The sequence below is a fragment of the Chanos chanos genome, chromosome 10, assembly GCF_902362185.1.
Source record: "Chanos chanos chromosome 10, fChaCha1.1, whole genome shotgun sequence".
Taxonomy (NCBI): domain Eukaryota; kingdom Metazoa; phylum Chordata; class Actinopteri; order Gonorynchiformes; family Chanidae; genus Chanos; species Chanos chanos.
This window is the reverse complement of record NC_044504.1, coordinates 10,849,676-10,866,071: the sequence shown is the minus strand read 5'-3', so window position 1 is coordinate 10,866,071 and position 16,396 is coordinate 10,849,676.

Below are 16,396 nucleotides of genomic sequence, written 5' to 3'. Positions count from 1 at the left end.
GTTAAAGCGCCAAAAGTAAGTGACATTAATGTCGAAATGCAATTGTTTCCCAACAACTACGTTGACAAGCTAATTCAGCAAACTGTAGTGTTTGCATTTAACTGACCAGGCATGGGCATCGTGCGTTTTAGTCATATCACTTTTTATATAAAAATGAAATAACATTATGCCTTTCAAATATTGACAACTTACCTTTAAAAGTTGTGGCATTACATGTCGCCGTGCTCTTGCAGCTCTCTCACGCTCTCTTGCCGTTCTTCTTTACTCTCTTCTTCTTCTTTAGTTTTATGGTGGGTCTCTCTTTACCTGCTATGCAGAGCCATAGACATGCGCAGAGCCATTACACTGTCCACAGTCTCATGTGTTGTTGTGAGATTACCTCACCACTTGAGTCTGTCTGGATGAAACAGAAAAATAAAAATGAGTTTGGTAATGTTATGTATATTTTTATGAGATATCTATATCATATCTAAAAAGTATAAGAACATAACTTCATAGATAATTATAGTCAATTATAATATATAATTATTATATATACATTATTATTATAATTAACGCATAACTTTTTCAGGTTGACACTATTTATGTGTTGCCTAATAAGTTGCAAACTCTTTTGTTAGAATACATTAGAATTGAATCTCCATGATCGCACGTACACACTGTGAGCAATGAATTTAACCTCTGCATTTAGCACATCCTATACACCTGGGCAGTGAGGACACACACCAGGCACAGGAGCAGCGGGCAGCACACTTGCACCCCGGGAGCAGTTGGGCGTTAAGTGCCTTGCTCAAAGGCACTTCACCGTGGATGTTAATGGAGGACGTTAATGGTTTGCCCACTCCCCCTGCCCACATTTTTTCTGCCGGTCCAGGGGATTGAATCAGCGACTTTCTGTTCACAAACCCGCATCTGTAGCCATTCGGCCATGGCTGCCCAAACTGTTTGTTTGTTCATTTATTTTAAGGATGGACTTGTCCATCATAAAAGTTTGGAGCAGAGAGTTTGTTAACTTGATACTATATTATCTGTTTACTTGAATGTAGTGGCTGCTTCATTGTTTGTTTACACTACTGTGTCCTAAGAGACTAAACTGGCTTAAAGTTGTATTTGAAGTGATTCAGTTGTGCCTTACTCGAATTTCTGAAAATACTTCATGAAGCTTGCACTAGTGCTTCACCCCATTTTCCAGTAGAAGTGCTTTAGGTGTTGTGTAATTAGCCCTTCTCTCAAAGGAGAAGTCAGATTTGTGGCAAAGTAATGAATGTGTTTTGGTTCATTTTGTATGTATGTATACTCTTTGTTACATTCTCCAGTGGATATTGAAACTGTTGACAGTACTAACCTTGTCATTGTTAACTGATAGTTGTTTTCAAGACACTTTTGAAAATAAATGTCTGGTGCTGATGCTATGTAGTCATCTGGTATGTATTGTTGGATTGGTAAGGCATTGCCATTTAAAGATACTGTAAAGATTTTAGAGTTAATTTTGTAGGAGATTCATGTAATAGTTTAGCTTTAAATGGAATACAACTCAGTTTAGACTGACTTTGCAACTAAAGTTTATTTAAGGTATTTGACAGTATGTTCTACCAGAGAACATTAAGTACTGTCAACTCATCTGAAACTAGTTAAAGTACTTACATCTATGGTTTTAAGAATACTTGGTGTGCAAGCTTTGGAAACTTATAAATGAGTATTGCTACGTTGGCTAGAACTAGTTGAAAATGCTTTTCTGTGTTAAGTAAATATTATTCCCTGTTAAGTCACTCAAACTTAAAACAAGATTGATTTTGTTAAGTAACTTTACTTGATTGATTGATTCAAGACAATGAGTTTGCATGATTTTTTTTTTTAACTTATTGAAATTTACAGTGAGGGTCACAGGTCTTTGAGGCACTGAAGTACAGAGGCTAGGTGAATTTTGCCTGTTGGCAGAACATTCCTCGTGGCCTCACTGATCCTCAGTGGACTCAAGTTCAGATCAAAGATGAGACTGTAGTTTTGAATCAGACGTCTGGCATAGTCCTTATCCATGTACCCTAAACACACAGATACACACAAACACCTCATGAGATTAGTGACTTCTTTTTCATGTATCCTTGCTCTCAATAGCATTAGGTTGCAATCATCTCTGTATTATCCTATCCCATGTCCAGTCTATAGTTAGCTATTTAATATCAAATGCTGTATCTTCTCTGTTGTAAGCAGTGACATACACAGCACTGTTTAGTTAACTCAACTTGTCTGTAGAGTCTCATTGAATTTGAATTCTTTATGTAATGTTCAATGTGCCACCATCAAGTAATGCATCACTGCATTGGCGGCACAGTTTATTTCCAATTGTGGAGTCTGCTGTAAAGGACAAAACATGTATCTGCAAGGTCTTTGCAATACATTTACAAAATGGTGGAAGAACAGACTTCTCTCAGCTATGACCTGATCATCCTACAGGAAATGAATCACTCTGACACAGAACTCACAGGATAAGCACAATACAACGTATGTTATTTGTCCATAGAGTTAATGACTTGCTGCAACTGAAAACTGATGTGCGGGTCAGGGTTCTTTAATACCCGCATCCACCCGACCCATTATGACAGTCGATCTGCACTGCCCAACCCACAAAAATATGCGTTAATCAACCACCCGAACCCAACCTGACCCACAAACCGCAAACTTTAGCCTGTATAGCAATGGCATCCATATCAGAGTAAGAGATGGATAGAGGAAAGTTTTTTTATTTAGTGCGCATTTTAAAAAAGGACAAACACTCGTGTAGACAACAAGGTTTTGCACGTGCTGCTGTAGGCTATAAAGCAAAGTGAGCAGTGCTGCACTATTTCGTTTTTGGGCAGTTTGCCCCAACATTAGCATAATACATGGATTGCAAGGCATAGCCTGTTGTATCTCAGCTCAGTAGAGTCTGGGTCTAGGCTATTAAATAAACAGATGAATTGTTCCAAACGGTGTTCTTTATTGCTGAATAGCAGCAAAACAAGTAACTCTTTGTTAAAGACATGAACTCTCTCTCTCTCGCTCTCTCAAGCACATGACCAGCTGAGATGTGTGATAGATGTGGGTTACTTTATAGTTCAGTGATGCAGATTATTGACAGCCAGGGCATAAGAGGACCTGCACCTCCCGTGCGTGTGTGTGTGTGTGGGTGTGTATGTGTGTGAGTGTGTGTTTGAGAAAGAAAGAGAGAGACAGAGGGGAAGAGAAGGTGGATTAGCAATCACAGCCTAGCCTATTGCACGCAATTAGGAGAGCCTATAACGCAAAGCCTATTGCACGCAATGTCACTTCTTAACCCGACCTGCCCGAACCTGTGATATTTTCTAGTAAGCTTACCCGAACCCTCCTGACCCACGGGTTTTGGGTTGACCCGCTGATCACTAGTGCAGTCTCCTGCACTACTGAGCTTATTTGATTCAGAAAGGCCAGCAGTTCAGTTTAGTTTTTAAAGGAAAAAAAAATAAATTGCTCCAAGTTTTATGAATACAAATAGAAGCAATAGTCTGCCGCTTACACAGAAAATAGCAAAAGCTGTTTACTAGACAGTATTTTCACTGCAAATAATATGATACACTACCAGTATTTTGGCTGTTGCATATTTGTATTGCCCTCTCCATCTTGTGGAACCTTTGAAGCCATGTCTCTGTTTCCATGGCATCTGTAGATGGCGGGCCAGGTGTGTGACACAAAGCGGAGCCAGAGAGAGATTCTGTGTGTGATCTGTGTGACAGCTGATAAACCTCACCCTTAGATGATGGGATAAAATGAACAATTCTTCAGCAGGTCAGAGGTGGAACTCCTGTGAACTGGTTGTTTATACATTGAGCAGTTTGGTTTGATGTATAAAAGACTCACCTCTCTCTTCTGTTGCTCATTCTTTGTGACCTCTCGTAGAAACTGCAGAAGCTCAATGTAGTGCACCTACAATTATTAAAATACTCTTAGATGTTCATCCATGGCTTGTAGTGATTTTCAACTATTTTCATAGAGTTCAAGGCCTTAGACGAATGTACTTTGATATCTAATCAAAAATCAAATCCAAATAAAAAAAATCTTCATTGTTTTTATATCTTGTTCGTGGTCTAATAACCTTGACCTGTGCACATAATATTGAAATATGAAAGTTTACCTTAATTCATGTAAAATCAGCTTGTCACAGCTTGGTGAAATGAAAACATAAAGTAACAGTTTGACTCTAAAAATGTGCTTGATTATCACATCACCTGTTCTGGGTCAGTGTCACTAGAAAAGAACTGAAGAAGAACACGCAAAGTGGTCAGTTTCAGAGGAACTTTCTGCTTCAGGAATACATAAGTGAGCTGTGATTGATGGACGGTTCCTGAGTGGGACATGTCTAATTCCGTAACTTCCTTCTCAACATTTCCAAGGGTACATGCTGCCTCCCACTTCTGTAGTTCTCCTGCAACAGCTGGATGTACATCATTCAGCTGTTTGATCTGAAAGTTTACAGGTTTACACATCACTTTAAAATTCCAGAAATGTGATCCCAGCCAGCTCTGTAAGAGACTTATGTTTGACCATAATGATAAACAGTGCATAAATGTAACTGAATTTTCCAGTGGTCTCAAAGTCATTGTGTTGATTCAGGCTGGTGTGTGGTTTTGATAGTTGGCAGTACCCAAGAGTGGCCCGCACTGAAGTACTGGAAACAAGATCTTTGTTAAATATCACAATGAGCCACACTCAGAAGTATTCTTCCATTCACAGCCAGCATCTCCTCATACTAACTGAACTAATTTATCAACTGAGTATTCCTCCATACTCTCACAGAGGTTCACTGAACATTCACTGTTCTATGACTTGAAAAAGACTTCTACAGGCTTTAAGAGTGTTCCAGGATCCCCCAGACTCATTCTTCACATCTACAAGGCTCTGGAGAGATCCGGGAGTTCCAAAAAGTTCTGCTCTTACATCAAACTCCAAGCTAACATTCTACAACTTTCTAGATGACTTAACTAATGCCTGACTAAAATGACCGTGTTTTAGACTAGATCATACAACAAATAGGTTACAAAATGACATAAAATCAGTACCACAGTAACAATATAGCTTTGTGACACCAACCTCTTGCCATCGAGTGAGTGACTTTACTGGAATTTTAATGTGAGTTCTGATTGAGTGAGGTTCCTTTAGATGAATGTAGGACTGGGACCCATCACCACAAGGTGCTGAGACACACTGTCTATCTGCAGCCTACAAATGCAACAACACACAAACTCACATTCATTGCATATTCAGAATAAATAACAACATGACAGGATTAGAGATGAGGTCAAATGTTTTAAATAATCTGTTGTGATCTCGTTCCTGCGACCACAGTAATCTTGCTTGGAATATCAAACAGAAAATCAAACTAGGTCTGGTTAGAGGTTGTTCAATGAATTCATATCACAATACAGCATAGTGAAATACAATATATGTCTGTGTTTAACAGTCTCATCATTGGGCTTATGCTAGTCAGCTCTTAATGGGTTTAATGTAAAGTTAATGTAATTTGACATTAAACTCATCAACCCATCAACTCCACATGGGTATTCCCAGTGATGTAGTATTCCACCTTTTAGGGCCTATTACTCTTAAAGCAGTCAAAACCTTCACTGGTGCTAACACCCATCTGAAAAGTGAGTGAAAGCCTTATGCAATAAATGAACTGATTCAAAAACATATATTCACAGAACAACAACAATAACAACACGAACAACAAAAGTCAGTGGTATGACCTGTGTTGGTGTCAATCCCAGCACAGTACTCTCTCTGGCCTTTGTTTGCTCCACCATCCCCTGTGGTTCTGTGTGATCTTTGCCTGGAGGAATCTTTACAGCTTCACTTGTCACAGTGAGACCAGAGCTGAGCCCAGCATCCTGTGTTTCTGAGAGCTCCTTCCTGCACAAAGCAAAGAATCACAAGATACTGATTATGGCAGGCCAGTTCTTGGGCACAACTGTGGCAAAAGGTTTCCCAAACCTTGAAGTCTATGACCCCGGTAGCAGACCGGTAAAAAAGAATGTTCTAGCAGTCAAGAGCTATCTCCTTGTACAATATTTATGGCAAAGTCTGACTATGAAGTACTCTCCACCATACTAGTATCTGATTTTTTACAAATCCAACAAGGTGAGGAGCAGACCACAATAACGTAGCAGTACAACTGTATGCACAATAAACATAGTATGCCATCTTCCATCTACTTTAACTATTATCTTACATAATCACATAATAACATACTTCAGTTTCACAATAGTGGTGTGGTCCTAAATATCTACATTACACATTCTTTTAAAAAATTAAAAGGGGAGTCCTAGTGTTCCCACATTAATCACTTAGATTACAATAAATATGGGCCACTTTATGCTACACAGTACATTTCATTAAGTGTAGGGAAGCGCACTGTAGGAGAGGAGAATGACAAATGCAGGAGTGTATCTGCATAAGTTATTTTACAAATACAAGTTATAAAATCACCCAACAGGTGTGGAGACTGCGTTCAGTCCATTCTGGTCTTCCCATTCTACACCAATATGGGGACCCATTTGAAAGAAAGCATCACCCTGTTTTCATGCATTGTAACTCCTGCCCTCATTAGCAACAGGGACATCTGTTGCTATCAACACTAATTGTTACAACATGCCACCACACAAAACCTGGCTTCCGTTCTGTGTAAAAAGGGGTATAAAGAAAATGAGAATTGATTTGAACTTATTGTGTGTGTTGGCTGCTTTAACATAGACAAAACTGACAAGACTGAAACTGCTGTCTCTCTTAGTTCTAACTCAAAAAAATATTTGGCTACAAACCATATACTCTTCTTGACTAAAAACAGTGGAGACATTTAATATAAACAGTTATCCCAATTCTGTTAAATCCTGTTTTACAGACAAGGTAGCAATCCAGCTGTGACCCAGACTTTGTTAAATGGATTTTTCTACGTTAATCACATAATACATGGGTGCATGCACATTGTTTCTGATAACTATATTTGAAGACTTTAAGACCTTGAATTCACATCTTAAGTAAAGTCGACTCACTTGTTTGACTCGATGAAATACTTGACGCGCTTACTGCCAATAATTTTAACGATCAAATGTGGCATGGTGTTTTCCTCAGAGGTGACTGTTGTTGCCATGACGTAAAAGACGAAAGGAATCTCACAGCAACAAAATCCTATGGGAGAATATAATATAATTAAGCAAGCTGCAGACGACGCTTAAAACTGTATATTAAATATTAAATTACTCGAGCCGATCGGTCATGACAAAATAAATTGTACGTGAATGTATCGCGGGTATTTGTGTTGAACAACGCACTAGTTCTTGCTCGCCTGTGTATTATTTGTGCGACAGTATAATTACTGACAAGCAACTCTGTATCACGACACCCAACCGACCTGTTGTTAAGGTTTGACGGTTTCAGACGAGATCAGCGATGAAACATTCCATACGTATTTCTTTATCTTCACTTCAGGCACTTGAAATGGGGACATGGGTTGAGAAAAGTGTTATGCGTTCTGTTGTGCGATAAACATCAAGCCATGGTAACACGACCCACCCCAGCCGTGGAATATAACAACTGACTCATAAAGTGGCAACAAATCTGTCAAAGATTTTTATGCCACGTTTCTCTGTTCCAAGAAGAAATTAAGAGGGGCAGTTGTCTGGGGATAACTTAGGCACCGATGTAAATTAAAATTGTTACGCATGTCTGTGTCGTACGGCCAAGAACATTAGCGGTGTTTCGTTTGCCTTTCGTTACCTGAAGATGTGGCCTGTAGATGGCTCTGCGGTGACAAGTTTAACGCGTTTGTCATGATTACCAATCCAAGATCCTAATGGAAGATTTTTCAGGGCGATGTGGATCACAAAAAGCATAGAAGAAACGACATCATTCGTAAAATACACACGTCACTCAACACAGTAACCGATATGTAAACCAAAAGGAAAATGTTGACTACCAAAAGAGCATTTTAAATCTAAACTGACTTTATAGCAGCTAACTCGAGATAGTCTTTCGGAGAACTATTTCAATTTCGATATTTTCCCATTTCCCATGGTAGCAGGCAAGCCCATGTCAAATACATACTATTTAGAAAATTTGAAAGATGTCATACATTGAAAACCTATCCAGTTATTGCCACGTATTTACAAATGAACAGTTTAGATCTAATTTAAAGTCAAAGCTCTCGCCGCTTATTTGTGTGAGCAACTGAGCACGTAACTTATCTTAACTTTAATAATCAAGCTTTTGACTAACGAAAAGTATTGGGCACGGGAGCGAAGGAGCAAATTTACAGACATTGATCCCAGATATCTGTCAGTTCGACTTCACTAATGTTAAATTAACTGTATTAATTGACTTGTAATTTTAATTAAATGTCCGATCTTGATAAGACACAGAGAATGGTAGAGAGGCACAACGGAGGTAATAAAAACGTAATTTACTTAATCATCGGAGGATGACCTTTAGAGTAAGTTATTTTATATTTTTAAACCTTGTATTGAACCTGAGAACACGTGACACAATCCTGTTATCCTAAATGATTTAAAGGTAGGCCTATTGAGACATTTTCTGCCATTTTCTTCAAGCCCACTGAAAAGACAAGATGACAAGCAAACGGTCCGCGACGGTTTCACATTTTGTTTGATTTGCGAAATTAAAGCCGTGAAAGCTAGCCTTAATGAATGTGGAAGTAAGAGCTCATTTTAGTGGACATTAACAGTCTATCCACATCCCGGTTTTCTCTTCCTCAGCAAGGTTTAATACGGCTGAAGTGTGAAAGTCACACGATTAATTCTATCTTAATGCTTAAATGAGCTATGTAGTTCACAAAGGCAAGGTGCATGCCGCTGCCGCCAACAACACTGACCCTTGTCACGAATCTGATTACAGCGGCGCGAAATCCTTAAAGGAGCATCTGGGAAAACCCATGTAGCGTAAAATCTCAGCGCAAACACATAGCGCCGGTGGCAGGAATTCAGCTGAATTGTTTCATTTCAGTATCGAGAGAGGGAGAGAGAGAAAAGGAAGGAAGAGGGAAAAGTAGATTGAAGAAGGTTTGACAGGGTGATGAATCACTGCTTTAATGCTCTCCCTCGTGCTTTTCATTTCAAACTGCTTCTCTCTCTCTCTCTCTCTCTCTCTCTCACACACACACACACACACACACGCACGCGCGCACAGAGACACATTTCTCATTTTTGTCTTTACATTTATGTTTTCTGGTGCATGTGGGAGTGTGAATCTCAGACGTTATTAATTTTTATTTTGCCTGCGTGTGTCTCTGGTGCTGTGGGATGTTTATCTATGGTGACTTGTACACAGACCTATTGAGTGGTCAGCGAGAGGGAAAGGGAACAGCACGAACAAAGTAAGCTGCCTTGTCACAGACTCTTAGGGGCTCTGAGCCACAGAAAATGAACCCAGCTTGTCTGAGGATGTTCTCATGTTACAGTCTTCTGTCCTCCACCAGATTTGCACAAAACTTTACATTGTCATATTTACGATGACAATGCAAGGGTTATCACACTAAGGATGGAGAAATAGCCTTATTTACCTCAGCCTGTATTGATCTGATTGCTATTCAGATCAGAGTATTGTATATGGTCCTATAGCAAACACGCAGTATTTGATAGGAAAGGATATTATTTTTTTAGATATCACTTTAATATCAGACAGAATGTTGCTTTGATTTAAATGTTATTTCATAGGATTTTGAGATAGGGACAATTTCCAATTTGACTCAGCTTCTTTACATATTTTGAAAAAACAAAGACTATACTGTGCTGGTCATATAGAATTGGACCATTCACCATCACTGCTCAGGCAAATTTTAAATCTATTGAAGCATATTCCAGTGATTGATGTTTCTTTGATGTATTCCAGAGATGGAATGTCTAAGTCTTCTCTTTCCATCCCCGTTTATGCCTGCGGCCACCAGGAGTGTGACTGAAGACTTTAATTGATTTGCAGGCCAATTAAATAGTAGTGATAGTGGACTGAGACACACACACAGAGAGAGAGAGAGAGAGAAAGAGAGAGAGAGAGAGAGAGAGAGAGACAGAGGTGCTCATTGTGTCCCTGTGTTTACCAGTGTGATGACTAATTCTTGTATTGAGGCTCCAAATCTGACTTTGGTCTGACAGATAATGGATGTACAAGCTATCTAAACATGGTCTTCAAAGTCAACTCAATCCCTAAGATAAAACAGACAAATTACTCAAGTCTAAGGAAAGTCGGCAGGGAAAACGCTGAGAGAAAAAATAAAATCGGCCAAGTGAGGTTGAACAGAGAGATAGACAGACAGAAAGAGTCGAAGGTGAAGATAAACTCAGGGTGATTAATTTATAAATTAATGGGTTATCTCTCTGTTGTTAACCTTTGTCGCTGTGCAAATGATACGTCAGTTTAAACAGTGGGGCTGTTGTATGCCAGGTGCTATGTTTCCAGACTGGCAGTGGTGGGGGAAGACATTGATCAAACACCTTCTCAATGTCCTGATTCTCCACTGGTCCTACTGAGCCTAAAACTCATCCATCAAGAGTACCTTCTCCAGTCTGGAGTGCACCATCATTAAACTCTTTTATAAATGCCTCTTTCACACACAAGGGTGGAATTTACATAACATTTCAATGTCCTTGAAAAAGTTGCGCATGCTTTTTCTAGGTCCTTACCAACTCTCTGAAGTCTCATTTAACGCTCAGTGAAATGAGTGTTGTGATAAGGGGCATTTCACAAAAAAAAAAAAACCCACAACCAACAGATTTACAGAAGAGTCATGTTACCTTCATAGATCCCTCCTCAAATGTTTTGAGTCAGTATTGTTTTAATTGTTGTCTCATAGGATTATAGCCCAGTTAAAACATAATGGGTTTGACATGTTGTAAACGTAAAACTTCTGAGTCCACTTAATGTGTCCTACCCAGCAAGTTTTATAATATGACAAGGGTCTGAAGTATTGCCATGCTGGACTCTGCCATTTGGGATTTTAAACCAGGCCTGCAGTGAGATCATAATTCAGCCGACATTTTGTGTAACCTTCAGAAATGGCAGCAGTCATCAATTTAAAATCTCACGTTTTGGATGGTAAATAGGCCTATAGCTAGACTGCAGTTATGCTGGTGGGGCTAAAGGGTTGTGAGGACTTTGTTGTAGGTCACCTTCGGCAATTTTACCAGAGAGGGTTTTTTTCTGTTAAAGTCCCAATAATGCGTGATCAAATATAAATAACTGCACAATAAGCTTCTGGAATCGTGCAAAATTGGAGAATGATGGTAGTGATTTCATGACAGGACGGTGGCAGAATTGACTTGGATGATGAGTAATTTAGATATTTCACCCTGGTGTTTCATAGTTTCATCGCTCGCATTGGTGTTCCGGAGGAACGTGGTATTAACGGCAAAAAGTGGCGCACAGCATGATGGCAAGTTATCTTAACAAGCACGCAGGGTTTGATTGGGGGGGGGTTTGGGGGTCTGACCCTTCTAATTAAGACTTGGACCCCCGACCCCCCCCCCCCCCCCCCTCCAAAAAAAAGGTAAAAACAACAGTTCAGGGGGAGTCAAAACATTTATATATCCTTTGCTTCATAACCCGGGAGAAAAAGTTCACTCCCTGATTGCCATTGTATAATTCACTCTGCATGCACGCTCATAATATGAAATTAAATAAACTATGTGCTCGTTTCTAACTTAAAATGTTAAGCAATTTCTTACACATCCTATAGTTTTCTGTGGTGTATTTCACATTTTTTCTAAACATTTGTCTTTAAAATTTTGATGGAACTCGAAGTAAGAGAGGCTAACAATGGACAGATATATGGTGTATCTATCTCCAAATAAACATCCCTGACCCGCAATTCTTAGACATCTGTCTTGAGAAAGGCTCTTTGCACACCTGTCCAAGTACTGCCTCCTTGTCATGAAACATTTAGACCAAAATGGTTACTATGGTCATTATGTGCAAACTGGACACACCCTTACAATATTCAACACTTTTGAATATTTGCCATTTACACAAATTCCGTAATTAGTGCATTTTACTACAACGCCTTCTTATTTGAGGTATGAATGTGTGAATATATGGAGAGAGAGAGAGAGAGAGAGAGAGAGAGAACTTGATATTTGAAACTGGGAAAACTGATCAGTGACTGCAGAAAACATTGGGAAACACAGAGGAAGTGTGAAGAATTTTGTTTATTATTAGTAGTAGTAGTAGTATTACGGGCAGAGATTAATCCGGTACTTGTGATCAGTACTGTTTCTCAATATATTTTGAGCTATATTGTAAACATTTACATAAAATATATTTCTGTGACTGTAGTTCTGCTGGGTCATCATTGGGGTTTTTTGTTTGTTTGTTTGTTTGTTTTTGTTTTGTAAGATAAATACCCTTTTATATCTAATCAGTGCATCCATGTGTTAACCAAATGTTTGGAATCTGCAAAGCATGTGAGACTGGCAGAAGGGGGAGAAAGAGTGATAAAGAGGAACGCAGAGAAAAGATTTGCTTTTTCATCTCTTACACACCAAGCGCTAGCCGCCGTTAGAATGTAAATTGAGTTTTTCCAGCCCCTGCCTACTGCATTAGGACAGCATGTGTTCAAAGTGACCCCTTCTCTCTTAAACACACACACAAACACACACACACACACACACACAAAAAAACCTGCTTAATCATCTCTCTCCGTGCCTAAAGTGTGATGTGAACTAGCTCATGAGAAATCATTGACCTTAGACAGATCCAGGTCTCTCAATAATTAGTGACATGAAATAATGGAGATTTATGAATTTTGGAAGAAGATTAAGAGGCTGCTGTGTGGCCTTTGGCTGGAAAAAAGACATTTTTGATAAATAACTGGAAGTGTGACTGTAATAATCACTTGCTTTAAAACTCCTCTGTGCAGTTTTCCCATGCATATATTCATATTAAGATACCAAAAGCATACGGAGAACCTGTGTTTTAGAGTTGTCACAACGTCTTTTAGGCTTCACAAGTTTCACTCTGTTATTTTGCCACCCGTGTAGCGGAGGGGAATTAATTGGATATGGAAGTCCTTTGGGAGAGTGACGCTTCCTACAATGCCAAAATGCACGTTCATCTTAGAGCGAGAGTCACGACAAATGGGTCTACTATACCAAGAGTTCTAGCATGTGGCAGATAAAACACATGACAGTTTTTAGCCATAGTGCAGATGTCCTGCACCCCCCCCCCCCCCCATGTTAAAGTAGTAAGATGGTAAGGGCTTTCAAAGTGAATCTCCAGTTGCCTTAAGAGTTCTTTTAAAATTGCAAGGGTTTTTTTTTTCTACAGCTTGATTTCAGTGGACCATCTGACAATGTCTCAGGCATCATTAAATATTCAAGTTTTTAATTATTAGTTGAATTACACAGAAGTTGGCCTTTCCATCAAACTTCCAACTCGAAAAAATGAAGAAGAAGAAGGAAAAAAAATAAAATAAAAAAATCCATGTGAGCTGTTCATTTCCTGGCAGGCAGCCCCCCCTCCCCCACCCTCCCACAGGACGAATGGACAACGGCAGCAGTGTACACAGGTATTAGACAGAGCACAGCACAAACTGACCTGATCCACTGGGCAAAAATGACATGTCTGAGAGAGAGAGAGGGGGGGGGGGGGACAGGAAGGTGGGGAGCAAACAGGAGGAGTGGTAGGTGGGGAAAGGACAGAGAGGGATAAAGATTAATAAGGACGTCTTCTCCCCTACTAGCACAAAGGAGCTGTCACTTTACCATGCTGCACAACTTGGAACAGGTCTCAACCTAAGGCCGCACTGGAATATTTTAGAATATTAATCGGGCACTTGGTATGCTGTTGTCATATGGCTTTTTATTATTATTCTATCAAGTCAATGAGGCATGAAATCACCAGATGCTGCAGAGGTATATCCTACTCAGGGTATAGGACATATGTGTCAGTCGCTTGTAAATTCAATAACAGATCCCTTTCATAGACTTGTGATCTGTTGTCTTCTAATTATGAAGCCGGTAAATGAATCTCAAATTCATATTAATTCATCTAAATATTAATTAATATGTTTAAGGGGAATCTGTTCTGGATTTTAGAAATAGGAAATTTGGAAGGAGACTGTCTTACTACTGCATGTGGTGCCACAGGCATAAAATGGTGGGAAACTATATAAAATATAATAGACAATATATAATGTGTAATATTGCTTTCACAGGCACTTGCCACTGAAGATTGGTTTTTCATTGTTTTGCATATTGAAACACTGAAACATTGTCTGTCTATCTAGATAACCACATGGTGGATTGTGGCTATCCATAGGTTGCAAAATCACCTTGTACACACTTGAGACAGATATGAAAGCCTTGAGCAAATGCAGAGGTGTACACACAACGCAAACACTGCTCTTCAAACAGAAAATAGGTAAGAATAAACCAGGCCTGAACTACTATTTATTTAATGCAAATGAAATCCATTAATGCTTTGAAAAATCCACTGGTTGAATATAACTGCCTGACATAAACACTTATTTGAATTATGTCTTGATTAATTTCTAGTTTTGCCTTTGGATAGTCTAAAAGGTCTAAATATAAGTCTTTTTAAATATAAATCTGTAGAATTGAATTGTCTATAAAAAAAAAAAAGAAAGAAAGAAAAAAAAAGCAGAACATTGGTGTTGACCAACTTAATTTTTCAGTGACTAAGACTGATTTCATCGAGTCTACTAAAAGCTCACTCTTTCTTTTCAGAGAAAGGGATAAATACTTAAAATTGCCTGAAACTCTTGAGGATTGCATTTTATTTGTTCTATCCAAGCATTAATACACCTAAGGCAATCAATCAAAAAGTAATTCATCAACTCCTTCAGAAGATGTTGTTTTATACAGGGCTGAAAACCAAAGACCCACATCTGGATTTTCCAAAATTTAATTATTAATAATTTAATTATTTTCATCACTAAAAGACTTTGTTTCCTTGCATCTATCTCTTGATAAAATATATGAATGTATTTTTTGGCTGGAGGATTTATTTCATGGTGATGTGTATGAGGAGACTAATCTGTCAGAGCTCAAATGGCTCATGACATCATCCTCAGTCAATGAATTACAAGCGGGTAGTGAGTGTGTGTGATGGTGGTTGTGTGTTTGTGTGTGTGTGGTGGTGGTGGTGGGGCTAACGGAGATTTCTGTGTGTCTGTGCTATAAGGTTTTTTTGTATTTGTCTGTCCATGTGGTTTGGAGGGAATATATTAGATAGAGTGAGAGAATATTAACATGTGAAGCAGAGAAAGAGAGATGGTGTGCATGGGGGGGGGGGGGTCAGGTGGGTGTTGGGTAAAGGGGGAATCTGCAGTGAGGAAACTATGTCAGTATTTCTCTGTCATAAGCAGTGTCATCTGTACTATGAGGAGAGAACGGGTCAGTCCACTTGACCCCTCTTTAATAACAGAGTCCCTGAGAGCTGCCTTTATCTTCAGGGGGAGAACATGAGACAAATTATCCCACAGCTCATTGCTATTCATGACATATCTCATAGCCCTTTCTCCCTTCATCCTTGTTTACCAAATGTCCACTTGAGCCCAGGAAAGAAGGAGAACAACTGCACTGTAATGAGACTGGACGAAGAAGAGCGTCATCGGTATAGGTTTGGTATGGGCTATAGCAATGCATGTGCTGTTGCTATGTTACTTATGTTAATTCCATATTTCACATTAAATCCTTTAATCATTATAATTGAATGAAGTATAATAAATCCACACCACACACTGAAACATATTTTGAAGTGAATGTCTTCAGAAAATACACACACGCGCACGTATGCATATATGCAAGCACACATGCACACATAATGAATGGAAATAATTTCTGAAATAATTTATGGTATTTTGAGAAAAAAGAGCTGTTCTTCAGGCTCTGATGGCTTTTTACATTGAAAGATGTGTATGAAATTTTAAAGGTAATGCCAATTAACTGAAAAGACAAATAGATAGACAGACAGATAGATGGATGGATGGAGTGACGGACGGACGGGCTTATGGATGGACAGACAGATAGATAGATAGAAATGCTCTAAATGTGCCTTGGGTATCTCTGTTCCCTATGTGAGAATATGTTGTGTAAATGAAATGGTGGATGTTACTATCTATGTGTTGTAAACATAACCATGAACATATGGTGTGACACATCATTTCTTACTGTTTGGTTTCCCCAGAGATTTGTGCTCTAACCAATGACTTTGAAATCCCATATCCCACTCTGCCGCGCCTCTCAGATTATGTCAGTCAGAATGGGGTCTTAAGCAGTAATTACATTTCTCAAAAGAAAGTGCACTGAAACCCTGACATTGATAGCAACTTGGTTACTCAGGCACTTTCAGGCATAGTAAA